Below are 27,012 nucleotides of genomic sequence, written 5' to 3'. Positions count from 1 at the left end.
TAATGAGGGGGAGGGGGAAGTGTAGGGCAGGCAAGACAGGTTCTGGTAGTGGGTGACTCTATTATTAGGGGGACAGACAGGGCAATCTGTCACAAAGACCGGGATCGCCGAATGGTGTGCTGCCTCCCTGGCGCTCGAGTCCGGCACATCGCGGATCGGGTTGACAGGTTACTGGGTGGGGCTGGCGAAGACCCAGCGGTCATGGTCCACATCGGCACCAATGACAAAGTGAGTGGTAGATGGAGGGTCCTTAAAAATGATTTCAGGGACCTAGGTAGGAAGCTTAGGGCAAGGACCTCCAAGGTAGTTTTCTCAGAAATACTACCAACCCCGCGAGCCACACAGGAGCGCGAACGGGAAGTTAGGGAGGTGAATAAGTGGCTAAAGAGTTGGTGCAAGGCAGAAGGGTTTGGGTTCATGGAGAACTGGGCCGACTTCGCGGTCGGCTACAGGCTCTACCGTAGGGACGGGCTGCACCTCAATGGGGAGGGTGCAGCGGTGCTGGGGAAGAAGATGGCTAATAGGTTGGAGGAGTTTTTAAACTAGAGACGGGGGGGGGGGACCAAGGAAATAGGTGGGATGTGGGATGTGAGGCAAGCAAGGGGGAAGGGGAGAAGTGAATATAATGAGGGTGGAGAGGGGGGTGGGGATAGTACAGTTAGATCGTTAGAGAAGAATAGGATGCTAAATAACCCCAAAGTTTTATCTTGAATGCTGACCAACGCAAGAAGCCTGACCAATAAGGCGGATGAGCTGCAGGCGCTTATATCGGAGGAGAGGTATGACATCGTAGGTATAACAGAGACTTGGCTAGACGATAGCTACGACTGGGCGGTAAATTTATTAGATTATAGTTTATTTAGAAGGGACCGGAAACAGGGGAAAGGCGGAGGAGTCTGCTTATATGTAAAGTCATGTCTAAAATCCAGACTAAGGGAAGATATAGGAGAGGGAGAAGAGGGGGTCGAGTCCATGTGAGTAGAGATAGAAGGAACTAAAAATATTAATAAAATATTACTGGGGGTCTGCTATAAGCCACCAAATATAACAGAGGAGAATGAGAATCTGCTATTAGGACAAATAGACAAAGTAGCAAAACATAATGAAGTGATTGTAATGGGGGATTTCAACTACCCGGATATTGACTGGGAAACAGAAACCTGTAGATCTCAGAAAGGAAAAAGGTTCTTGACAAATATTAAGGATAATTATCTCTCCCAACTAGTGCAGGAACCAACGAGAGGGAAGGCCGTGTTGGACTTAATATTGACTAATAGGCCTGATAGAATAACTGAGGTACAGATAGGGGGGCACCTAGGTAATAGCGACCATAATATTATCGACTTCAAAATGCCCTTCAGTAGGGTTATTAACTTTAGGAGGGCGAAGTTTGATCAGCTGAAAGAAAGCCTTCAACTTATTGACTGGGACAAAGTTCTTAATCAAAGGAATACGAATAGTAAATGGGAAACCTTCAAAAGAATTCTGAATACTCAGTGCGAGAGGTATATACCGTATGGGAATAAAAGGGCCAGAAATAAGAGGAAACCAATATGGTTGAACAAGAACGTAAAAGGGGCGTTAAATAGCAAAAAAGAGGCATTCAAGAGATTAAAACAGGAAAACAGTAAGGAGGCACTAATGTGTTACAAGGAAAAAACGAGAACCTGTAAAAAACAAATAAAAATAGCGAAGGAGGAAACAGAGAAACGTATTGCTAGGGAAAGTAGATCAAATCCCAAACTGTTCTTTACGTATATAAATAGTAAAAGGATTAAATCGGATAATATTGGACCGATAAAAAGTGAGGAAGGCAAAATCATAGAGAAAGATGAGGATAAAGCTAATCTATTAAATAATTTTTTTTCGACAACTTTCACAAAGGAAATCGAACTAACAGGAGAAATGAGAAGTGACAAACTTAATCCTCCACTAAGTATGACAAATCTAACCCAAGTTGGGGTACAGAAACGCCTCAGTAACATTAAAATAAACAAATCACCAGGACCTGATGGCATACACCCACGGGTACTAAGGGAACTAAGTAATGTGATAGACAGACCGTTATATCTTATATTTAAGGACTCTGTTGAGACTGGGTCTGTACCACTTGATTGGCGACAGGCGAATGTAGTGCCAATATTCAAAAAGGGAGCGAAAAGTGACGCCGGAAACTATCGGCCGGTGAGTCTGACGTCCGTTGTGGGCAAAATTTTTGAAAGCTTAATTAAAGAAGCAATTACGGAGCATCTTGATGCTAATAATCTTTTAATCCCGAACCAACATGGATTCATGAGGAATCGCTCCTGCCAAACAAACCTGATTGACTTCTACGAGGAGGTTAGCTCTCGAGTAGATCAGGGGGAACCAGTGGATGTCGTGTATCTCGACTTCTCAAAAGCGTTCGATAGCGTGCCACATAATAGGTTGGTATACAAAATGAGAATGATGGGGCTGGGGGAAAATGTCTGCAAGTGGGTAGCTAACTGGCTAAAGGATAGAAGGCAGAGGGTGGTTATAAATGGAATATACTCAGATTGGGTAAGCGTCACTAGTGGGGTACCACAGGGGTCTGTACTAGGCCCAATGTTATTTAATATCTTTATTAACGACATAGTCAACGGGATAAATAGTAAAATATCAATATTTGCAGATGACACAAAGTTATGTAAAACAATTAATACAAAAGAGGACAGTGCAGACCTACAGAGGGATTTGGATAAGCTGGGTAGGTGGAGCATTAAATGGCAAATGAGGTTTAACGAGGAGAAATGTAAGGTCATACATATGGGAAGGAAAAATGGAAGTCACCAGTACTCACTGAATGGGAAATCATTGGGGAATTCAGAGATGGAGAAGGACTTGGGCATCTTGATTGATAGCAAACTAAATTGGAGTGCCCAAAGTCAGGCCGCTGCTGTAAGGGCAAACAGGGTAATGGGATGTATCAGAAGAGGTATAGCTGCAAAGGATGAGAACATTGTTCTTCCACTGTACAAAGCACTGGTCAGACCACACTTGGAATACTGTGCTCAGTTATGGGCCCCAATATATAGAAAGGATATAAATGAGCTTGAAAAGGTACAAAGGAGGGCAACAAAATTAATAAAGGGAATGGAGGGACTGCAATACCCAGAGAGGTTGGCAAAACTAGGACTATTCAGCCTGGAAAAGAGAAGGTTGAGGGGGGACATAATAAATGTGTACAAATATGTTAGGGGACAGTATAGAGATCTTGCCCGGGATTTGTTCAAAAGGAGGGATATTACGGTAACAAGAGGGCCCTCACTAAGACTGGAAGAGAAAAGGTTTCAGCACCAGCATAGGAAGGGGTTCTTTATGGTAAGAGCAGTGAGAATATGGAATTCACTGAGTGAGGAGACGGTAATGTCGGATTCACCACCAGTTCAAGCGGGGACTGGATGCATTTCTAGATACCAGGCAGATTTCAGCATATACTTAAAAATAAAATAAAATAGTAGGTTGATACAGGGATTTATTCTGACTGCTGGTTTCAGAGTCGGGAGGGAATTTTTCCTCAGGTGAAGATTGGCTAAATCATTTGGGGTTTTTGCCCTCCTCTGGATCAACTTTAGCAATTACTGAACTAACATGTCGAACTTGATGGACGCAAGTCTTTATTCGGCTTTACAAACTATGTTACTATGTCATCCATCATTCATCACCTGAAGCTTTGTTTTAACGGGAGTAAGAGAACTAAGATAGTAGCAGGAAAACATCCAGCAATCCTCGGAGGAGGTAGGATATGCGCCAAAACGCTGACCACCTCAGGCCTAGCCACTACTACATACATGTGCTTTGAATTCCAAGGAACAGAAAGCTAAGGAGATGGATGGCCTCATGATCATGAATAATTTACTCGTTGTGTAGGAGGCCGAGCACTGCTGCTGTCTACCTTCTGAACCTTGTGTTGAAGCCTAAGTGACCGAGGACTCGCAATCCTCTATGACTGGAGGACGTGTTGCATCCCAGTGTGCAACTGTGTCCCGGCTTCCACAATATTAACCCAGTGTGAAGGCATCAGTAAGATGGACCATCCCTGGCCATTTTCACTTGTCCACGTGTTTGTGGTTAGGCTGTCCTTCTCACTAAATGCACTGGGGAGGGCACAGGTAATGTTTTGGTATGCACGCTTGTGTATAAGGCGCACCGGGACAAATAGGGGTGGCTGGAGACCGAGTATGGACACACGGCCGCCCCCTGGTGGCTGGGGACCGAGCGTGGACACCCGGCCGCCGGGTGGCTGGAGTCTGAGTATGGATACCAGGCCCCCTACGCAGCCATGACATGGTGGCCGGCATCTGCCTCCACATGCCAGTATGGTATTGCAGCCTGGGGGTGGGTGGGTGGCAGCTTGCACACTTACGCTTGCATTCCAAGAAAACAAAGCAGATGCTTCCTTCTATCATCATCATCATCATGCTCCTCACCTTGGCACTCTCAACTCCCCTGATGGAGAAGCCAGGGCCCACCGGAGGAGTCTAGTTCTCTGGTGGGCTCGTCCAATGCTGTCCTAAAGCAGGCCAGGCTAAGAAAAGTGTGGGGGAAGGTCCCAGGAGAAATAGGGGCAGCTGAGGACCGTTTATGGACACCCGGCCGCGGTGCGGCTGGGGACGGAGTATGAACACCCGGCCGCGGGGCGTTTGGGGACCGAGCGTGGACACCCGACCGCCGGGCGGCTGGGGACTGAGTATGGATACCAGGCCGCCGACGCAGCCATGACATGGTGGCCGGCATCTTCCTCCACATGCCTAAAAGGCCCAATTTCAAGTGCAAGCAAGCTAGCAGTATGGTATTGCAGCCTGGGGGTGGGTGGCAGGCTGCATACTTGCGCTTGCATTGCAAGGAATGGGGGAGGTACAATTGAACACTGCCCTGGGAGAAGGACTTGCATGGGGATAGTTGCAAGTCTGCATCTTCTGATCACTTCTGATGGGCACATTTTTAGGCAGTGACCTGGGTGTCAGAGATGCTTCCAGGGGTCTTCCCCATGCTGTTCCCATGTCTTTTCAGCACTGTATGCATGTGTCACACAGCACATAGCCAGATAAGATTGTAAAATGTTAAAATGACATTTCCCAGTGAATGCATTTGTCACGGTTGAAAGCAATACAAAAGTTCAAAAACGCATAAAAAATGCTACTTGTGAACATAGCCCAAGGTGTGGAGGAGTATTTTTGCTTTTGGTTATTTATTTTACCTTATACACAAGTCTCTTTACCCTTTAAAGGAAGTTCCTTAACATATTTCACAGGAAAACCGTTTCAGTTTCGTTTTTGAACGTTTTATTGTGAGCCCGTAAAAGTGACTTAATACCTCTGACCACGTTGTTGACAGCAGTGACCTGAGGGTCAGAAATGCTTCCTGGGGTGATCCCCATGCTGTCCCCATGACTTTTGAGCACTGTCACTATCGTTTTGGGCACTTTTTAGGCTTTCTACAGACTGCCGGGGGTGCCACCGCAAAAATGCTCGGGTCTCCCATAGACTAACATTAGGCTCGTTGCTCGGGTCGAGCACCCGAGAATCACGGTGAGCTCGGTCCGAGCTTCGAGCATTTTAGTGCTCACTCAACAATAATCACGACATAAAGTGACACATGTCAGATCTGAAAATGGGCCCTGGATAGGAACACAAAACCGGCTGCGGGAAGAGGTTAAATCAGAGTATTTTGGGCATTAACTACTGTATCCAAAAACTGACTATAGACAATAACACATCTACTGAAATGATCAAACTCAACATTCTTCATCAGTAAAAAATGAGTAACCAGTGGTGAAACCTTTCTAGGGTAATTAGAGTATGGGGCTCGTTGGCTCTTGGCAATCTAAACTATCGTAAGGGCCAATATTTTCTGTCAGATGAGTTTCAAGAAGAAATATTAGACATTGAAGGAGAACTTTTTATAATAGTTCAGAGCTGATGTGTCTTAAATTTAGACCTCGGGCATTGGGAAGATGTAATGGAGACCTTCTTTTAAAGACTAGAGAGTTACAGAGTCACATAAGTGAGTCAAGCCGATCCCACCACAATCAAACTACCATACAGTATGAACCTGTAAAAAAAGACAGAATAAAAGATATGTTATATCCGCAACAACAACATATAAATAAGTGAGAGCTTCAACACTAAACTGGAGTTTACTCCGGGAGAGTACTCATTTATGGTGGACCATTGGAGCTACTATTAGTTCTGACCATAAAAGTAGAGAAAGTATTAGTGCCCCTCGTTTCAGGAGAGATTGTGCAGTAATCTGAATTCCTTAGGATTGAAAACATTGATCAAGTGATTTTCATTTGGCTTTATAGTTTACAGATCTGAGCAGGTAACGGTCAGCGTCTCCTAATCCCAGGGGGTAGGTAGATCCTCCAGGTTGTAAGTTCTCTAGAAAAGGTCTTTCACAATTACACAAAGTAATGTGAACATTTTTGGATGGAGGAAAATGTTGTGGTCTAGAGGTAAAATGGTGATCACACAATTATGACATGGCCGAACTACACCATCGATAAAGCAGCCACAGCCGGTGACTGAGAAGAATCTGTGACTTCTCTACATTGAGTGGTAACTACTCACCTGGGTAGTCATATGTAGGAATCTCCTCTTTACACCACTCATCACCCCTCACATATGTCTCTGTAGTATTAATATGGGTCAGATTTTCACCCTGAAACAAATGTTGTAAAAGACATATAGAGAAGTCACATCTATGATCAGCTCTAATCCTGCCATTTCCACTGTCCTCATTACCCAAGTATAAAACATATAATATTGGTGGATAAAACAAGACTGAACACAAGACCTTCACAGCCATCTACATATTATAGAGGAGATCACATGACACCTTCTCTCCATCTACCTGATGATTATGAGGAATATTGGGATCTTCTTGTTTACAGTCCTGTGGAAGAAGATGAGAGGGACATCTCTCTTGTGTTGTCCTCTTACTGGATAGATCTGGTGGAAACACATACATGGACTGAATTAATTCTTTCCATACAGATAATTATAGGCCTTGTGTATTTAGTCCGGTCTATTACCTGGTGATGTGAGGGGCTGGGGAACCTCCATCATGACGTTCTTGTACAAATCTTTGTGTCCTTCTAAATACTCCCACTCCTCCATGGCGAAATAGACAGTGAAGTCCTGACAACTTATAGGAACCTGATACATACAATGATACCGTCATCCCCTGATCCCTTCATAGCATTACTGTATAATGTCCCATCATTCCCAGCAGTGTCACCTCTCCAGTCAGCAGCTCAATCATCTTGTAGGTGAGTTCTAGGATCTTCTGGTCATTGATGTCCTCATGTATCAGGGAATGAGGTGGAGGCCCTGTGATTGAGCTCAGGGGTCTTCCCCATCTCTCAGACATAGGGTCCTGACAGCGCTCACCAGAGGTCTTCTTCACTACTGTATAATCCTGATTATGGAGAGACACATTAATAAATCTCACTCCAGACATTTCCAGAGTCCTCACCTCTCCAGTTCTGTACATCTGTTATTCCCATAGATAAGAATGACGTAATGTGACGTCATCAGAATCTCTCACCTCTCCAGTAAGCCAGAAGAGGATCTCTAGGGTGAGGTGTAATATCCTCTCTGCCATCTTCGTTTTGTCTCTATCCATTCTTCTCTAGGAAAGTGATATAGATAAATTATTAGTATCTCATATTGTGGGAATCTGAGTGGATTGAAGATGAGTTGGTGTAAAATCTATAAAATTCTGTGTAATAAAAAAAAATTAATAGCATTGTGATGCTGGTATAAAGCAATAATATGGTAGAGCTCTTCATACATCTTCAGGTCATACAGAGATACCTATGTGCTATCAGTTGGGATTACGAAAGATATAAAATAATTCAGGTAATTTAACAATATAAAGAACGCAACAGTCTTTGTACAGCCAATAAAATGTGTAGCATCGGCGTCTCTGCCCCCTGCCAGGCAGAGACGCTGTCCCTCTCACCTCCGCGCTCCCCGCCCGGCGTCCTCCGGCGCTCCTCTTCCTGCTGCTGCCGGCGCGCGCAGCTTCCCGGGCACTGTGCTTACGGTGCGCGCTCGCTCCCTCTCTCTTAAAGGGGCCGCGCACACCGTCCTAAGGAGTCCCCGGCCAATAGCTGGAGGTCCTCCCATATATAAGGCACCTCCTCCAAACTGGAGGTGCCCGAGCAATAGTTGTTGCACGGTGTACTTAACTCTGCTTCAGCCCTCAGGTCCCGCTGCTAGCCTGACTACCAGTCCTGTCCGCCAGCCTGATTTCCAGTCCTGTCCGCCAGCCTAACTTCCAGTCCTGTCCGCCAGCCTGACTTCCAGTCCTGTCCGCCAGCCTGACTTCCAGTCCAGCCCGCCAGCCTGATTACTCTCCAGCCCGACAGTCTGTCTTCCGTTCAGCCCGCCAGTCTGTCTATGGGCTCTGCCCGTCTGCTTACCTGGAAGCACCTGCCTGCTACCTGCCATGCCTACCTGGAGGCTCCGGCTTGCTACCTGCCGTACCTACCAAGGATCCTGCTTGCTACCTGCCGTGCCTACCTGGAGACTCCTGCTTGCTACCTGCCGTGCCTACCTGGAGGCTCCTGCCCGTCACTTGCCGTGACCACCTGTCAGCCTACCTAGAGACTCCTGCCTGTCGCCTGCCGTGTCTGCTAGTCCATCTATCTGGATCACTCGTCAGCCTGCCTGCTGTGCCCATCTGCAATACCGGTCAGTCCCAACTATCTGTACCGTGGGAGTCACCTGCTCCCTTACAAGGTCATCCACAGAGTAGCACCTGGTCCCTCTGCTCGGACCCTCCCTGGTCACGGAGTCGATTGAGCCGCCGTACGACCTTGGTCGCTCCGAGTTGATACCTAGTTATGCCCCTCTGGGTCCCTCCTTGCACCGCAGCACAGAGGTTCCACCTACCGGATCTGTAACAGTTTGCTCGGGCTATGGAACCCAGTGGCCCCCAAACCCCCTTGCTTACTGACCTGTACCAGGAGGTTTCTCGTCAGAGATCCCAACAGGAAACCATCCTGAACTTCCTGCGGAATGTCAACTCCCGCCTGGACACGCTGTCTGTCCCACCTGTGTACGCCTCGAGTCGTGCGACTCCCGTTCCCGCAGCGCCGCTGCCCACCAACACCACAGCATCCAACCCAGGTCCCCGGCTCTCTGCGCCTCCTCGTTTTGGAGGTGACCCCGTCTCATGTCGGGGCTTTCTGAACCAGTGCACGCTGCACTTTGAACTTTTGGCACATCAGTTCTCCTCCGACCGGGCCAAGGTGGCGTTCATCATGTCTCACCTCACCGGGGAAGAACTGGCATGGCTTAACCCCCTATGGGAGAGAGAAGATTCCATGGTGTCTGATCTTCCAGCTTTCCTCTCTGCCTTCTGGAGGGTCTTCGATGAACCAGGACGAAGGATTTCTACTGCCTCCTCTTTGCTCCGTCTCCGCCAAGGATGTCTCACCGTGGGCCAGTATGCCATACGCTTCCGCACCCTTGCTTCTGAGCTTACCTGGGGCAATGAAGCCCTGGTGTCTATCTTCTGGGAGGGCCTTTCTGGTCGGATTAAGGACGAGTTAGCCGCCCAGGATATTCCTACCTCCCTGGATGACCTGGTGTCACTAGCTACCTGGATTGACCTCAGTTTCCAAGAACGTACCAAGGAGGTCACCTTGGAGAGAAGATTTCCTCATCTTGCTCCTATTTTCCAGAGACCTGCTTCTCAATCAGCAACTCCCCGGGCACCCTCGCCCGAACCTATGCAGATCGACCAGACCAAGATGGTCAAATCTCGCCAAGAGTCATGCCGAGCCGAGGGGAGCTGTTTCTACTGTGGCAGTAAGGAGCACTTCATTCGTTCCTGCCTGGTAAAGCCGGGAAACTCCAGTGTCTAGGACCGCTCGGAGAGGTCGTCCTAGGCAAAAGTAAACCCTCTCCTTCCCTGACTTTGTCTGTCTCTATCTCCTGGGGAGAGAACCGCTACTTTGAAGTTGCACACCTGGATTCCGGAGCTGCTGGGAACCTCATTTCCCAGTCCCTGGTAGAGAAATATCACATTCCCACCAAACCTCTGGCTGAACCATTGGCAGTCGCCTCCGTGGATGGAAGACTCCTTCCGGTGACCATCCTGCTCATCACAGAACCTATAACTCTGCAGGTGGAAATGCTGCACTCAGAGGATCTCCTTCTATGTGCTTTCCGGACTCTCTCACTCCCTATTGCTATGTCTACCCTGGCTTCAGAGACATGAACCCGTGCTGAATTGGCAATCCGGTGAAGTACACCGTTGGGGGCAGGATTGTCATAAGACCTGCCTGGTCCCGGTTCGCCCAGTTCGTCCTCCACCCACCCCGGCTAATCTACAAGGTTTACCGGCACCTTACTGGTCCTATGCAGTTGGCTTCGACAAAAAGGAAGCAGAGACACTGCCACCTCATAGGCCATATGATTGCCCGATCGACCTGGTACCCGGTGCCACTCCACCCCGTGGACGTATCTACCCGCTGTCGTCGGCAGAAACCCGGGCCATGTCGGATTACATCGAGGAGAATCTGGCCAGGGGATTCATCCGGAAATCCACCTCCCTGGCTGGAGCCGGATTTTTCTTCGTTAAAAAGAAGGATGGTTCACTACGCCCCTGTATTGACTATAGAGGACTCAACCAAATCACAGTCAAAAATAAATACCCCCTGCCGCTCATCTCCGAGTTGTTTGACCGCCTTAAGGGCACTAGGATCTTTACCAAGCTGGATCTATGTGGGGCGTATAACCTGGTCCGGATCCGTCAAGGAGACGAGTGGAAGACGGCATTCAATACCCGGGACGGTCACTATGAATACCGTGTGGTGCCCTTCGGCCTCTGCAATACTCCCGCCGTTTTCCAAGAATTAGTCAACGACATCTTCCGTGACCTCCTATATTCTTGCGTGGTGGTGTACCTGGACGACATCTCGGTCTTCTCTCCGGATCTTCCCACACACCGGAGGGATGTTCGTCAGGTCCTGCTTAGGCTCAGGCAGAATCACCTCTATGCAAAATTTGAGAAGTGCCTCTACGAGCAGACCTCTCTTCCATTCCTGGGCTATGTTATCTCCCAGACAGGTCTACGAATGGATTCTGAGAAGCTTTCTGCTGTCCTAAAGTGGCCCCGTCCGAAGGGGTTGAAGGCGATTCAGCGATTCCTGGGCTTTGCCAACTACTATCGTCACTTCATCCCACACTTCTCTTCCCAGACTGCCCCCATCTCTGCGCTCACCCGTAAGGGAGCAAATCCCAAGGAATGGCCGCCCGAAGCTGAGGAGGCCTTCCTTTCCTTAAAGCAAGCCTTCTCCTCTGCCCCAGTGCTGTACCGTCCGGACTGCAACAAACAGTTCTTCATGGAGATTGATGCTTTCTCCTCCGGAGCCGGAGCGGTGCTCACCCAAAAATCTTTATCAGGGAGAATGGTAACCTGTGGCTTCTTCTCCAAACTCTTCTCCTCGTCTGAGCGCAACTACTCCATAGGAGACCGAGAACTGTTAGTCATTAAATTGGCGCTGGAGGAGTGGCGTTATTTGCTTGAAGGGGCTCTATACCCAGTGATCATCTATGCAGATCACAAAAATCTAGCATATCTCCAGAATGCCCAAAGACTCAATCTGCGTCAGGCCCGGTGGTCTTTGTTCTTCTCCCGCTTCGACTTTATCCTACATTACCACCCGGCGGACAAGAATTATAAAGCTGACGCCTTATCCCGATCCTTCCTGTCCTCCGATCAAGAGGAGGAGCCTAGGCACATCATCGACCCCTCCAAAGTGACGAATGTGGCCCCCTTGGATCTGACTCGTCTTCCACAGGTAAGACGTTTGTAGCGGTTCCAGATCGTGAGAAGGTTCTTAACTGGGGTCATTCATCTAAGCTAGCAGGCCATGCCGGTCAGAAGAAGACCTTCCTGCTCATTACCCGGCATTACTGGTGGCCTACCCTGTGCAAGGATGTGGTAGACTTCGTCTCGGCCTGTTCGTCCTGTGCCCGCAACAAAGTTCCCAGACATCTTCCAGCCGGTCGCCTCCTGCCTCTTCCCGTACCTTCTGCGCCGTGGCAGCACACTGCCATGGACTTTATTACAGATCTCCCTGTTTCTGCCGGTTGTACAGTCATTTGGGTGGTTGCCAACCGCTTTTCTAAAATGGCCCACTTCATCCCTCTGCCTGGTCTCCCGTCTGCATCGGAGCTGGCTAAGGACTTCATCCTTCATATCTTCCGTCTCCATGGCCTACCCCTCCACATTGTGTCGGATCGAGGGGTTCAGTTCACCTCACGCTTCTGGAGAGCTACGTGTAAGCTGCTGGATGTCTCCCTGGATTTCTCCTCCGCTTACCATCCACAGTCCAATGGCCAAGTGGAGCGTATCAACCAAATCCTTACCAGCTACCTCTGGCACTTTGTTAACGCTCACCATACTGATTGGGTGGAGCTCCTACCATGGGGCGAATTCTCCTACAACCATGAGAAAGAATCTACTTTTAAATCCTCATTCTTTGTGGTCTACGGTCAACTTCCCCGGATTCTGTTTCCCATCTCCGCCTCGGTGGACAACCCTGCCACGGAGTCTCTAGTCAGCGAATTCTCCACCATTTGGGAAAATACTAGGTCCGCACTTCTTCAGTCCTCTGAGCGCATGAAGAAACATGCTGACAAGAGACGTCTGGATCCGCCTCAATTCCGTCCGGGAGATAAAGTCTGGCTCTCTTCCAAACATGTCCGGCTCAAAATACCCTCCTATAAGTTGGGTCCTCAGTTCATTGGTCCATTTGAAGTCCTCAAAAAAATCAACCCAGTGGCCTACAAGTTAAAACTCCCGGCCACCTTGCGGATTCCCAACTCCTTCCATGTATCTCTCCTCAAACCAGTTGTGTTTAATTCTTCTTCCAACAATCCAGGTGCTCCCCCTGCTCCGGTTTCCACTGAGGACGTTTTTGAGGTAGAGAACATTCTGGCCACCAAGAGGGTAAGAGGAAAAACGTTTTTTCTGATGGATTGGAAGGGGTTTGGCCCAGAGAAGAGAACTTGGGAACCCAGGGAGAACATTCATGCCCCACTTCTCCTTAAAAAATTTCTTTCTGGCCTAAAAAAGAGGGGGCGTAGAGGGGGGGGGGGTACTGTAGCATTGGAGTCTCTGCCCCCTGCCAGGCAGAGACGCCGTCCCTCTCACCTCCGCGCTCCCTGTCTGGCGTCCTCCGGCGCTCCTCTTCCTGCTGCTGCTGGGGCGCGCAGCTTCCCGGGCACTGTGCTTAGGGCTCGCACTCGCTCCCTCTCTATTAAAGGGGCCGCGCGTGCCGTCCTAAGGAGTCCCCGGTCCTCCCATATATAAGGCACCTCCTCCAAAATGGAGGTGCCCGAGAAATAATTGTTTCACAGTGTACTTACCTCTGCTTCAGCCCTCAGGTCCCGCTGCTAGCCTGACTACTAGTCCTGTCTGCCAGCCTGATTTCCAGTCCTGTCCACCAGCCTGACGTCCAGTTCTGTCCGCCAGCCTGACTTCCAGTCCTGTCCGCCAGCCTGACTTCCAGTCCTGTCCGCCAGCCTGACTTCCAGTCCAGCCCGCCAGCCTGATTACTCTCCAGCCCGACAGTCTGTCTTCTGTTCATCCCGCCAGTCTGTCTATGGGCTCTGCCCATCTGCTTACCTGGAAGCACCTGCCTGCTATCAGCCGTGCCTACCTGGAGGCTCCTGCTTGCTACCTGCCGTGCCTACCAAGGCTCCTGCTTGCTACCTGCCGTGCCTACCTGGAGGCTCCTGCTTGCTACCTGCCGTGCCTACCTGGAGGCTCCTGCCCGCCACTTGCCGTGACCACCTGTCAGCCTACCTAGAGACTCTTGCCTGTCGCCTGCCGTGTCTGCCAGTCCATCTATCCGGATCACTCGTCAGCCTGCCTGCTGTGCCCATCTGCAATACCGGTCAGTCCCAACTATCTGTACCGTGGGAGTCACCTGCTCCCTTACAAGGTCATCCACAGAGTAGCACCTGGTCCCTCTGCTCGGACCCTCCCTGGTCACGGAGTCGATTGAGCCGCCGTACGACCTTGGTCGCTCCGAGTTGATACCTAGTTACGCCCCTCTGGGTCCCTCCTTGCACCGCAGCACAGAGGTTCCACCTCCCGGATCCGTAACAATATTTTAATGGTTTATTTGTACACATCTCACCACTCCATGATAAGTTCTAGAAAGAAGAGGTCTTCTAACTCTACCGCCTACTCTACACTGTGTGCACGATTATTTGTATTTTTGATGATTACCTTTATTATTTAACATCTCCAGTGCTGTTGGTCAATTCAAAGGGTAATAAACCTGAATATTTAAGAAAGTAAAAGTGAGGTGTTGTCTTAGGAGAATATCTCTGTGTCCAGAATTATTATGCAACTATGTGAAAAATGTAAATTTTCCATCTTTATTGTTTATTTTCATCTGGTATAGTGAGGATAAGAACCAAACAACTCAATGTCCAAAAATACATTTCTGACATTTAATAAAAATATAACAGTGACCAATATATCCACCATTCTTTTCAATACCAGTGATAAGCCATCCATCCATGGAGTCCATTAGTTTCTTAATCTGTTGACGATCATCTTTGTGGGCAGCACCAACCATAGTCCCAGACACTGATCACAGAGGTGACTGTTTTCCTTCACCATAAATATCGAGTTTAAGAAAAGCTCGAAAGTTCACTCTACGGTTTAGGTCCAATGAGGAAAAGGCCATTTCAATATGTCATTATTTTTTAATCTTTAAGACCTTTTCGACACCGAGCAGTCAAGACTTTGATGCTGTGATTGAGAATTGTCCTGCAGAACAATACTGTTTTTTTTTTTTGAAAGATGAAGATTTTTCTGTACCTCTGCTTAAAGTGTCTTCTAAAAACTGGCAGGGGGTTTGGGAGTTGATTTTACACCTAATTGTAACTTGAAAATGTCCAACTAGTTCATCTGTAATAATACCAGCATACCAGTCGAAGTTGAGGTCTGTGCCTATTACTGATCCAGCCACGGGTCCATCCATCTGGTCCGTCAAGAGTCACTTTCAGCAGTCCATAAAACCTTTGAAAAATCTGTCTTCTAATATTTCTTGGCCAAGTCTTTTCTTGTGTCTTGTTCAGTGGTGGTCGGTATTCAGCCTTAGCCTTGTCTCTGAGCACTGAACATCTTGTACTTCTGGGCCTCCAGGGAGGCTGCTGTTCTGGAATACAATAGCACTGGAGGATAATATATTCCTGGTTGCTTCACATTTGAGTCTTCTGAAATCTTTTGCAGTTAATGCTATTCTTTTTTTTTCTTTTGTGACCCTATACACTTTTGAAGGTTCTGTGATCACATCCAATATTTGAGCAATTTAAGGAGTGCTGCATCCCTCTGTAAGACTTAACCATTTTTGAGTTTTTATAGTCAGTTAAAACTCTTTTTGGCCCATTTTGCCTGAGAAAAATAAGCTGCCTAATAATTGCACCCCCCTGATAAAGGGTTTCAATATCCATAGGCCACACACCCATGAAAAATCCATAACTCTAACAGGCTAATTAAGGTCTGAAACCTTGGTCAAAGTTATCTAAGCACACAAATCTCAAAGAATGCCTAAACTTTTGCATCGGCTCATTTTCCTTTTTCTAATTTTTAAAATGTAAAAAAATTACAATATATTTTTTTCTTTTGTTTAATATACAAAGGAAATGTGTCATCTTTAACTTTAGGCATTTCAGAGATCATTTAATATTCAACTTGCTTAACTGTTCTCAATAACAGTAATTTTGACCACGGGTGCACAAACTTTTACATGCCACTGTATGCACACTTACAGTAAATATATACAGCTCTACTAAATATACACATTTGCATACACATACACTATATATACACACATGACCCCATTTTGTAATTCTTTTAAGGTCATGTGATTGATTACATGATCTGAAAGGTCCTTGAGCTAGTCGGGTCGAAGGTTCTTCAGCTGCTCACTCAGGATGTGCAGACTCAGTGCAGGTCCCAGTACCTTCCTCTCCTGCTCTGCACCAATCAGTCAGATAAGTGTGGAGCTGTTCTTTCAGTGATGAGGAAGGACACTGTCTCATTGTTCTCCTCTGTCACAGAAATCTGTCTCCAGTCTACAAGACGCTCTCAATTATTAGCAAGATTTTTTTCTTGCTAATAGTGTGTCTTATAGTCCAAAAAATACAGTCAGTTTAAAGTGATATCTCATTTATTTATACTGTTTTTGTACAGTTTGACAATAACATATATAGTTTCCCTCCCCGTCTGAGTTGTTTTTGATGGTCAACAAGATACGATTTTCCAGAAAATCATTTTCACACTCTAGGTATGATAATGACTAGTCTCTATGTGGGATTTTTGATGTTTAAAGGGTTGTCCACTACATTGACAACCCCTTTTCATTCCTCATGTTTGATCCTGTTAAAATAAAAACAATTACACACTTACTTACACTTTCCAATCCAGCGGTGACAGCATTTACATTCCCAAGGCTCATGTGAGGTAATTTTGAGCCTTGCACTCAATCAGTGCTGGCGTTACTGTCCCGACCTTCAAACAAATCAAACATTAAGAGGAAGTCGGAGCGTAGTTGCAGCCCTGGCTTCCTTTTGATGTTCAACACGTCCGAAGGCAGAGACGTTGAAGCCGATTGAAGCCGATTTGGGGCAGGACTTGTGTGATGAAGCAACCTCACATAAGCCCGAGAATGCAAGTCTCAAAACCACAAGAACGGTGCTGACACGGAAGGTGATTTCCCACAATCTAAACATTAAAAAGGCTTCTCCCCTGTGTGGGTTCTCCAGTGGCTATCAATATGCCCTTTCTGGTTAAAACACTTCCCACATTCTGATCATGAATAAGGCTTCTCACCTGTGTGAGTTCTCTGGTGCTTATCAAAATATGATTTATCGTTAAAACACTTCCCACATTCTGAACATGAATAAGGCTTCTCCCCTGTGTGAGTTCGCTGGTGCGCAACAAGACGTGATTTGTGGTTAAAACATTTCCCACAATCTGAACAGGAAAAAGGCTTCTCCCCCGTGTGGGTTCTCCAGTGGCTATCAAGATGCCCTTTCTGGTTAAAACATTTCCCACATTCTGAACATGAATAAGGCTTCTCACCTGTGTGAGTTCTCTGGTGCTTATCAAAATATGATTTATCGTTAAAACACTTCCCACATTCGGAACATGAATAAGGCTTCTCCCCTGTGTGAGTTCTCTGATGCTTAACAAAATTTGATTTGTGGTTAAAACATTTCCCACATTCTGAACAGGAAAAAGGCTTTTCCCCCGTGTGGGTTCTCCAGTGGCTATCAAGATGCCCTTTCTGGTTAAAGCACTTACCACATTCTGAACATGAATAAGGCTTCTCACCTGTGTGACTTCTCTGGTGCTTAGCAAAATAAGATTTATCGTTAAAACACTTCCCACATTCTGAACATGAATAAGGCTTCTCCCCTGTGTGAGTTCTCTGGTGCTTAGCACAATTTGATTTGTGGTTAAAACATTTCCCACATTCTGAACAGGAAAAAGGCTTCTCCCCCGTGTGGGTTCTCCAGTGGCTATCAAGATGTCCTTTCTGGTTAAAACACTTACCACATTCTGAACATGAATAAGGGTTCTCACCCGTATGGGTTCTCTGATGCTTATCAAAATATGATTTATCGTTAAAACACTTCCCACATTCTGAACATGAATAAGGCTTCTCACCTGTGTGAGTTCTCCGGTGCTTAACAAAGTATGATTTATCGTTAAAACATTTCCCACATTCTGAACATGAATAACGCTTCTCACCTCCGTGAGTTTTCTGGTGTATTACAAGATTACTTTTCCGGTTAAAACATTTCTCACATTCTGCACAGGAAAAAGGCTTCTCCCCTGTGTGGGTTCTCTCATGCCTTACAAGATTTGATTTCTGCCTAAAACATTTCCCACACTTGAAGCAAGAAAATCTATTTTCTGCTTTGTGAATTTTTTGATGTTTAGGAAAACACTTTTGGAGAGGAAAACTATTCCCATATTCTGAGCGTGAAAATTTCGTCTTTGCTTTAGGAGCAATTTGTTTTTTAATGCTTATTTTGTGACATTGATTTTCCTTAGTAGTTGGCAATGAATCTGAAGACAGGACCTGTTTCAAAGGATCAGATGACAGATTTTTGCTGTGAAGGAATGATGGTACATCTGGAGTAATGGCATTCACTTCAATTGTATTCTGTTGGATCTCAAGAACATCTGATTTAAAAATTGAAGATACCAGCTGTCCCTCTGATCTCCTGGTACAGTCATCTGCCAAGAATAAAACCAATTATTATTTTTGAACAAAAAATATCCTTGAATTTTATATTTTTGAACATTTCTACTTAAACTCTCTGTAAAAATAGCAAGTTATGTAAATTTATAGAATTATTCACTAAGACAATGACAGTTCATAGTCTAATAAGAAACTGTGAAGACCCGGGGTCTTCCATGGTCATAATACTACTCAGACAACACATGTTGAGGGTAAAACCACCAAACGGACAATAAACACATAGAACAGTCCCGGCAAATACCCAAGATGGTGCAAAATTACACAGTCTCACTCTTCCGCTGGCCCGCCTGGGAGTAGAACAACTACGACTTTGGAACTTCCAGGCCCAACTACCTCAACCAGTGGCCCCCCGCTTTTGGCAGGCCCCCACACAGAGGAGGTAGCGGCAAGCTTAGGAAGCTGATAGTCCATTGAGCTACAAGGCCAGGGGACATGAAGGTCCCACTCTGGTCTCTGAGAGTTTCCATGGGGCCAGATGACCGGCAGATCCCAATATGGCTTCTTCGAATGTCTCCATGGGTTCCAGGCGACTGGAGGGTCTCAACTGGAAACCCCAAACAACATATACATGGGGCCAGGTGACTTCACCGTCCCAACCTGGTCTCGCCAAAAGTATCCATGGGCGCTCTGATGGTCAATGGAGCAGATCCATATCTTTCCAGTCAGGGCCGTGCACCCTTAGGTCGGAATCATGTAGAATCCAAATCTGTGTCTCTCTGGATGGAGCCATGCTACCAACCTGATGTCCTAAAGTCTCTCTGATTCTCCTTTTTCATTCTGACTGCTACAGAGTCATATGTCTCTTAGATAGTTACGATTGTCCTTTCAAGTACACATTCACAGGTCTAAAAAAGGGAAGATATTATTCCACTGGGCTCAGGTCACATTGTTTGTGCATTTAATCAATTTACATAGTTGGTATAGCAGGGTGACTCTTGTAAATCAACAATTAGCTGGCTTTAATACAATATGTAATTAGCATATTAACAAACATTATTGTTTCCAGACCAAGAGAAGTCAACATTTAGGTTTATACACATAATAGTATGTCCTTCTTGACCAGCCAAAGAAAAATACATACATTCACAAACACAATAGTGTATTTCTCTTGGCTTAACAAATCTAGACATCTGGCTAATTAAGATTAGAAACTGTTTTGTCACAAAAACTTCACAGGATGAACCAGTGGAGCGTGGTGTTCAACTGTTTGTTCATTCTGCCTCTTAAATGTGGAATAAAAAGCCACCAAATAATGTTATGTTAGTGAAAATAATATCAATAAAAACTTCTACTCATCTCACAAAAAAGTCCCCACTCTGGTTCATCATCTATCAGTGGAAAAACTGAGGTTTCCACGTTAGCAGCTCAAAAGCTCTTGAAAAACAACATGGCTTCCATAAACCTATCCACCAATATCCACTCTCAGAAAGTCAAATCTCCTCCTCACTTCTGAGCCTTGCAGTGTACTCAAATCACATTTAGCATCTATGTATTTGGCATTACTACAGTGAGATGAACCCACTTAATTTACGGTGTGTGTGTGTCTCCTGGAGCACAATCTGGGCACTATGTGTTGTGTTGGGGTATAAAATTGCATATTTGCAATTTTCACTCAGCAACATCCACTGCGTGCTAATTTCTGGAAAGTGGCTGTGGAGTCAAAAATAGTCACTACTTCTATAGATTAATTCACTGAGGGTTATAATGTCCAAAATGTAGTCACTTTATGGGGATTTTTACTGCTCTGGTTTTATGCCATTTTGTTATATTAGGGCTTCTGCAAATGGTGTGTCCCATCTCTTCTGGGATCTGCTCCTGCAAAGTCTGCTTCTGTCACCAGGAGCAGCATTATTCATTCTGCAGGCGGCGCAGGTAATGGAGGAGAAATAGGAGCTAGAAGCTCTGGGCGGTGCATGTTCTGTCCAGCCACTAAGATTAGGGTTGCTGGGACCAGTAGTACCATCCAGACTGGCAGTATGAGTGTGTGTGCTGTCCAGCTGCAGTAATCTGTTACCTCCTTCAGCCAACTGTAGAGCACCATGCCCTACTAAAGCTGGAAGCATATTGCCATAAGCTGTCACATACAGCCTTGTTCTCCTCTGGTTCAGTCCTCTGTGCTCAGCTCCCAGCTTGTGTACTTGTGACCCCGGCCCATTTACTGAATGCTCTTGTGTCTTCTGATTTTTCTCTGCCCTCATGGTTCTAACCCGGCTACCTGACTATTCTTCTTCCCATCTCACACCACAAAACAGCAGGCAACACCGTGGCCCAAGCTTAGGGGTCTCTGTGCAATTCTAGATCCATGTAGTGGGGTCAAAGGGTGATGAGCAAAGCAATCCGTGGGATCTGGAAAACGGAGTAGAGAGTGCCAAACTTGTTCATGGTAGTCATCTTTTGAGCTGCCAGGTGAACATGAACAGTGCCCTCAATACATTGTGTCTGCAAACTGTTCCAGCGAGATCTGCAATCAAATGGCTAAATGGTGCTCCTTCTTTTCTTAACTTGCTATGTGCCCAGACAGTATGGTACAACCATATGTAGGGGATTGTTGGATTCAAGAGAAGTTGGAAGTAATCTGTAAGGTCCATTTGTTTCCTATTATCCTTTGTCATTATGTTGTGATAACTTTGGAATTATTCACACACGTCAGATTTGAAAAATGGGTCCTGATTAGGAACACAAAACTGGCTACAAGAAGGGGTTAAATCAGAGTATTTTGGACACTAACTACTGTAGTAAAAAACTGAGTATAGACAATAACACATCTACTGAAATTATCAAACTCAACAGTCTTCATCAGTAAAAAAATGAGCACCTAGTGGTGAAACCTCTCTGGGGTAATTTCAGTATGGGTCTCTGTGGCTCTTGGCAATCTGAACTATCATAAGGGACAATATTTTCTATTAAATGAGTTTCAAAAAGAAATATTAGACCCTCAGAGATAACTTTTCATAATACTGCAGAGCCGAGGTGTCTTAAATTTAGCTTAGAGATATGATTGAAAATATTTAGATTTGAGAGTCCTCAGTGGTTGATACTTTTTAATGGCTAACTGAAAAGATGGTAACAAGTTGCAAGCTTTTGAGACTACTTAGGCCTCTTCATCAGGCTAGTATAACCGAAAATCTGGAGAGTCACATATTTATACACAATAGGACACAGAAACAATGCAATAGATGAGACAGGTGATGAAAAGCAGAGCTATTACTATGGGAGATAAACAGTTCTGGCTGTAAATATTTTAGCAGTTCATAGATAAGGAGTGTGAAGGTTTTATTGTGACTAGGTCCAGTGTTATGATGACCCCACAAGTCTGATGGGCACATTCCTTAGTTGATGTAGAATGACATAAATCCATGCGACACATTCATTCCTGCTCTGAAGGTATCAAACGTCACCATTATTTTTTATTCCCAGACTCTTTCTCTCTGAGATTTGAAATTACCTTTTAATACCAGTAGTTTCATGTCCTTAATGCAGTGATTAGGGAGACAAAAATGCTTAGCCACAAGTAGATATATTCTTTTTTCTTTTATTGTGTGGTGATGATGATTCATTCTTGTCCTAAGTTTTTGCCCTGTCTCCCCACATCCAGCTGGACATTGGTATATATAATTAAGTACACTACATTGGATGTGATACAGCTGAAAGTACCTGGGATCTTGTAGTCCTGCTGTGAGTTGGGGATCTTTATCTTGTCTGTGGTAATTATAAACAGACAGGTTTTACATTTTTTCTGGTTGCAAGGAAAGGTACCTGTAGCTGGTTGAGATGACAGGGAGATTCTGACAATGATGCTTCTTAGATTTGGGGGCTGCCTGAAATACAGAAGTGGGGAGTCTGGAAATATGGATTGTAATCGGGCATCTTTTTGTAATAAGGGTTATAGTTTCCGTCCAGCTCTCCTTAGTGCCTCCAGATTTGGATTGTAGGCAACTACTAGAGGCAATCGGTTGCATTCTTGTTTAGTTTTGTAATGTAGGAGATGATTCCTTGATATTGTGGTGGCTGGTTCTCAATTGTTCTTGGATGGTAGCCCTGATTCAAAAAGGTCTTTCTGAGGCCACCAAGGTGTTTGCCTCTATCCATAGGGTTGGAACATATCTGATTGTATCTGATGGCTTGGCTGTAGACAATAGAGCTTTTTATGTGTTTTGGATGGAAACTGTCCCATTTAAGGTATGCTGGACAGTTGATTGGCTTCCGGTACAAGGATGTCTCTATTTCATTGTTCTGTAGCTTGATGATGGTGTCGAAAAAGTTCATTTCAGTACAGGAGTAGTTGAGTGTTAGGTTGATGGTGGGATGAAATTGATTAAAGTGTTCATGGAACGTCTTCAGCTGTTGCTCAGACTCCGTCCTGATGATTAAAATATCATCAATGCAACGATAGTAGGCCAGAGGGCTGATGGGACATGAGGACAAAAAGTCACTTTCAAGCTTGGCCATGAAAAGATTTGCATACTGTGGAGCCATTTTTCTACCCATCGCTGTACAAGTCTCCTGTAGATATATGTTGTTATCAAATTGAAAGTAATTGTGGGTGAGAATGAATTTTGTAAGTTTCACTACAGAATCAGCATCAATTCTTGTATTTTCCATGAAGATTTTGCAGGCATTTAATCCATCCTGGTGTGGGATATTAGAGTACAAAGATTCCACATCCATGGTGGCCAGGATGGGCTCTTCTGGTAGAGGACCTATAGCTGCTAGTTTATTCAGTAGGTCCGTTGTGTCCTGAATGTGGCTGGGTGTTATCTTTACCAGTGGTTTAAGAACACGCTCTATCCATCCAGAAACTTGCTAAGTAAGGGTGCCCACACATGAAATTATTGGTCTTCCTGGATTACCACATTTGTGGATTTTGGGATGCATATAGAATGCACCTATTCTTGGACTCTCTGGTCCAAGAGATATATCATGGCACAGAGATATATCACGGCAGAGGTGTAATGTTTTTTAAGCAGCTTATCGCAATCCTTTTTGAAGTTAGTTGGTTTTAAAAGAAATTGAAAAGTCACGATAAAGGGAAACTCTGTTGTTATTGTACAGAAATTCACACTTGGCCCTCACTGCACATTTAATATTGTCGATTATAAAAATAGAGTTTGGCCAGAAAGACTGGACCTGGTCTTGTAGGGACCTTATGAACACATTCAGCAGCACAGAAGGGAGAGAAGGTAGATTCATCCAATAAGATATCAGGGTTCTAAGAAGTCAACAGCATCATTACAATTCACTTTCTCTAAGAGGCCAATCATAATTTCTCTTCAAGTGATTTTCTAATTTGTCAGCACATTCTACCTATGCTGACATTTGATTTTTGAAATTACAGATCTGGGCAGGTAACGTTCAGAGTCTTCTAATCCCAGAGTGTAGGTGGATTGTCCATGTTGCAAGTTCAATAGAAAAGGGCTTTAAATACCCAAAGTCATTTGAAAAGTTTTGGGTGGAGGAGAATGTTGTGATCCAGAGGCAAAATGGTGATCACACGATTGTGATACAGCAGACCCTGCACCAATGATAAAGCAACTACAGCCTGTGACTGAGAATAATTGGTAACTTCTCTACATTTAGTGGTCACTACTCACCTGGGTAGTCATATGTTTGAATCTCCTCTTTACACCACTCATCACCCCTCACATATGTCTCTGTAGTATTAATATGCGTCACATCTTTACCCTGAAACAAATATTGTAAAAGTCACAGACAGATGGAGAAGTCACATCTACGATCAACTCTAATCCTGCCATTTCCACTGTCCTCTTTACCCAAGTATAAAACATATAATATTGGTGGATAAAACAAGACTGAACACAAGACCTTCACAGCCATCTACATATTATAGAGATCACATGACACCTTCTCTCTACCTGATGATCCTGAGGAACATTGGGATCTTCTTGTTTACAGTCCTGTGGAAGAAGAGAACGGGGACATCTCTCTGGTGTTGTCCTCTTACTGGATAGATCTGGAGGAAACACATACAGGGACTGAATTTATTCTTTACATACAGATAATTATAGGCCGTGTGTATTTAGTCCTGTCTATTACCTGGTGATGTGAGGGGCTGGGGAACCTCCATCATGACGTCCTTGTACAGATCTTTGTGTCCTTCTAAATACTCCCACTCCTCCATGGAGAAATAGATGGCGACATCCTGACACCTTATAGGAACCTGACATATACAATGATACCGTCATCCCCCTGATACCTTCATAGCTTTACTGTATAATGTCCCAGCATTCCCAGCAGTGTCACCTCTCCAGTCAGCAGCTCAATCATCTTGTAGGTGAGTTCTAGGATCTTCTGGTTATTGATGTCCTCATGCATCAGGGGATGAGGTGGAGGCCCTGTGATTGGGCTCAGGGGTCTTCCCCATCCCTCAGACACAGGGTCCTGACAGTGCTCACTAGAGGTCTTCTTCACTACTGTGTAATCCTGGTTATGGAGACAGGTAATAATTGTTAGTACCCCTCATTTAATGAAAGAAAAACCCACAATGGTCACAGAAATAACTTGAATCTGACAAAAGTAATAATAAATTAAAAATCTATGAAAATGAACAAATGAAAGTCAGACATTGCTTTTCTGCTTCCACGGAAATGTTTAAAAAATTAAACTCATGAAATCGGCCTGGACAGAAATGATGGTTCTTCTTAACTTAATATTTTGTTGAACAACCTTTTGAGGCAATCACTGCAATCAAAAGATTCCTGTAACTGTCAATGAGACTTCTACATCTCGACAGGTATTTTGGTCCACTCCTCATGAGCAAACTGCTCCAGCTATCTTGTGTTTGAAGGTTGCCTTTTCCAGACGCCATGTTTCAGCTCTTTCCAAAGATGCTCAATAGGATTAAGGTGAGGGCTCATAGAAGGCCACTTCAGAATAGTCCAATGCTTTCCTCTTAGCCATTCTTGGGTGTTTTTAGCTGTGTGTTTTGGGTCATCATTCTGTTGCAAGACCCATGACCTGCGACTGAGACGAGGCTTTCTAACACTGGGCAGCACATTTCTCTCTAGAATCCCTTGATATAGTCTTGAGATTTCATTGTACCATGCACAAATTCAAGACACCATGTGTCAGAAAAGCAGCCCCAGAACATAACAGAGCCTCTTCCATGTTTCACAGTAGGGAAATTGTTCTTTTCTTGATATGCTTCATTTTTCCATCTGTGAACATAGAGCTGATGTGCCTTGCCAAAAACTTCCATTTTCGTCTCATCTGTCCATAGGACATTCTCCCAGAGGCTTTGTGGCTTGTCAACATGTAGTTTGGCAAATTCCAGTCTTGCTTTTTTGTGATTTTTTTTCAACAATGGTGTTCTCCTTGGTCGTCTCCCATGATGTCCACTTTGGATCAAACAATGACGGATGGTGCGATCTGACACTGATGTTCCTTGAGCTTGAAGTTCACCTTTAATCTTTTTAGAAGTTATTCTGAGCTCTTTTGTTGCCATTCGTATTATCCGTCTCTTTGATTTGTCATCAATTTTCCTTCTGCGGCCACATCCAGGGAGATTGGCTACAGTCCCATAGATCTTAAATTTCTGAATAATATGTGCAACTGTAGTCACAGGAACATCAAGCTGCTTCGAGATGGTCTTATAGCCTTTGCCTTTAACATGCTTGTCTATAATTTTCTTTCTAATCTCCTGAGACAACTCTTTCCTTTGCTTCCTCTGGTCCATGTTGAGTGTGTAGTATCGACGTCTCTGCCCCCTGACAGGTAGAGATGCCGTCCCTCTTTCCGCCACGATCCCCGCCCAGCGTCCTCCGGCACTCCTGCGGCTGCCGGCGCACGCAGCTTCCCGGGCACTGTGCTTAGGGCACGCACGCTCCCTCCTTCTTAAAGGGGCCGAGTGCGCCCTCCTAAGGAGTCCCCGGCCAATGGCCAGAGGACCTCCCATATATAAGGCACTTTGCCCGAGCAAAGTTGTAGCATTGTGTACTTACCTCTGCTTCAGCCCTCAGGTTCCGCTGCCTGCCTGACTACCAGTCCAGTCCGCCAGCCTGACTACCAGTCCAGTCCGCCAGCCTGACTACTCTCCAGCCCAACAGTCTGTCTTCCGTTCAGTCCGCCAGTCAGTCTATGGGCTCTGCCCGCCTGCTTACCTGGAAGCACCTGCCCGTTACCTGCCGTGCCTACCAGCCAGCCTACCTGGAGGCTCCTTCTTGTTACCTGCCGTGCCTGCCAACCCGCTTGCTTACCTGGTAGCACCTGCCGTGCCTACCAGCCAGCCTACCTGGAGGCTCCTGCTTGCTACCTGCCATGCCTACCTGGAGGTTCCTGCTTGTTACCTGCCGTGCCTACCTGGAGGTTCCTGCTTGTTACCTGCCGTGCCTACCTGGAGGCTCCTGCTTGTTACCTGCCGTGTCTGGCAGTCCGTCTACCTGGATCACCCGCCAGCCTGCCTGCTGTGCCCATCTACTATACTGGTCAGTCCCTGCCTTCTGACCCGTGGGAGTCACCTGGTCTCATACAAGTTCTGGCCCAGAGTAGCACCTGGTCCCTCTTCTTGGTCCTTCCCTGGTCACGGAGTCGATTGAGCCGCCGTACGAGCTTGGTCAGTCTGAGTTGATACCTAGTTACGCCTCTCTGTTCTCTCCTTGCACCGCAGCACAGAGGTTCCACCACCCGAATCCGTAACAGAGTTTGGTCCACACCAT

General features: G+C 45.7%; 1 pseudogene; it reads right to left on the bottom strand.

The window, feature by feature from the left end:
• LOC141192427 (uncharacterized) overlaps positions 1–27,012 on the bottom strand; it is an 85,850-nt pseudogene that overhangs the window by 16,782 nt on the left and 42,056 nt on the right.

Source organism: Phyllobates terribilis, unplaced genomic scaffold (assembly GCF_046119375.1).
Source record: "Phyllobates terribilis strain yellow unplaced genomic scaffold, ASM4611937v1 Scaffold_61__1_contigs__length_8056638, whole genome shotgun sequence".
NCBI lineage: Eukaryota > Metazoa > Chordata > Amphibia > Anura > Dendrobatidae > Phyllobates > Phyllobates terribilis.
The sequence above is the reverse complement of the archived record's forward strand: the minus strand, read 5'-3'. Positions and strand labels throughout refer to the sequence as shown.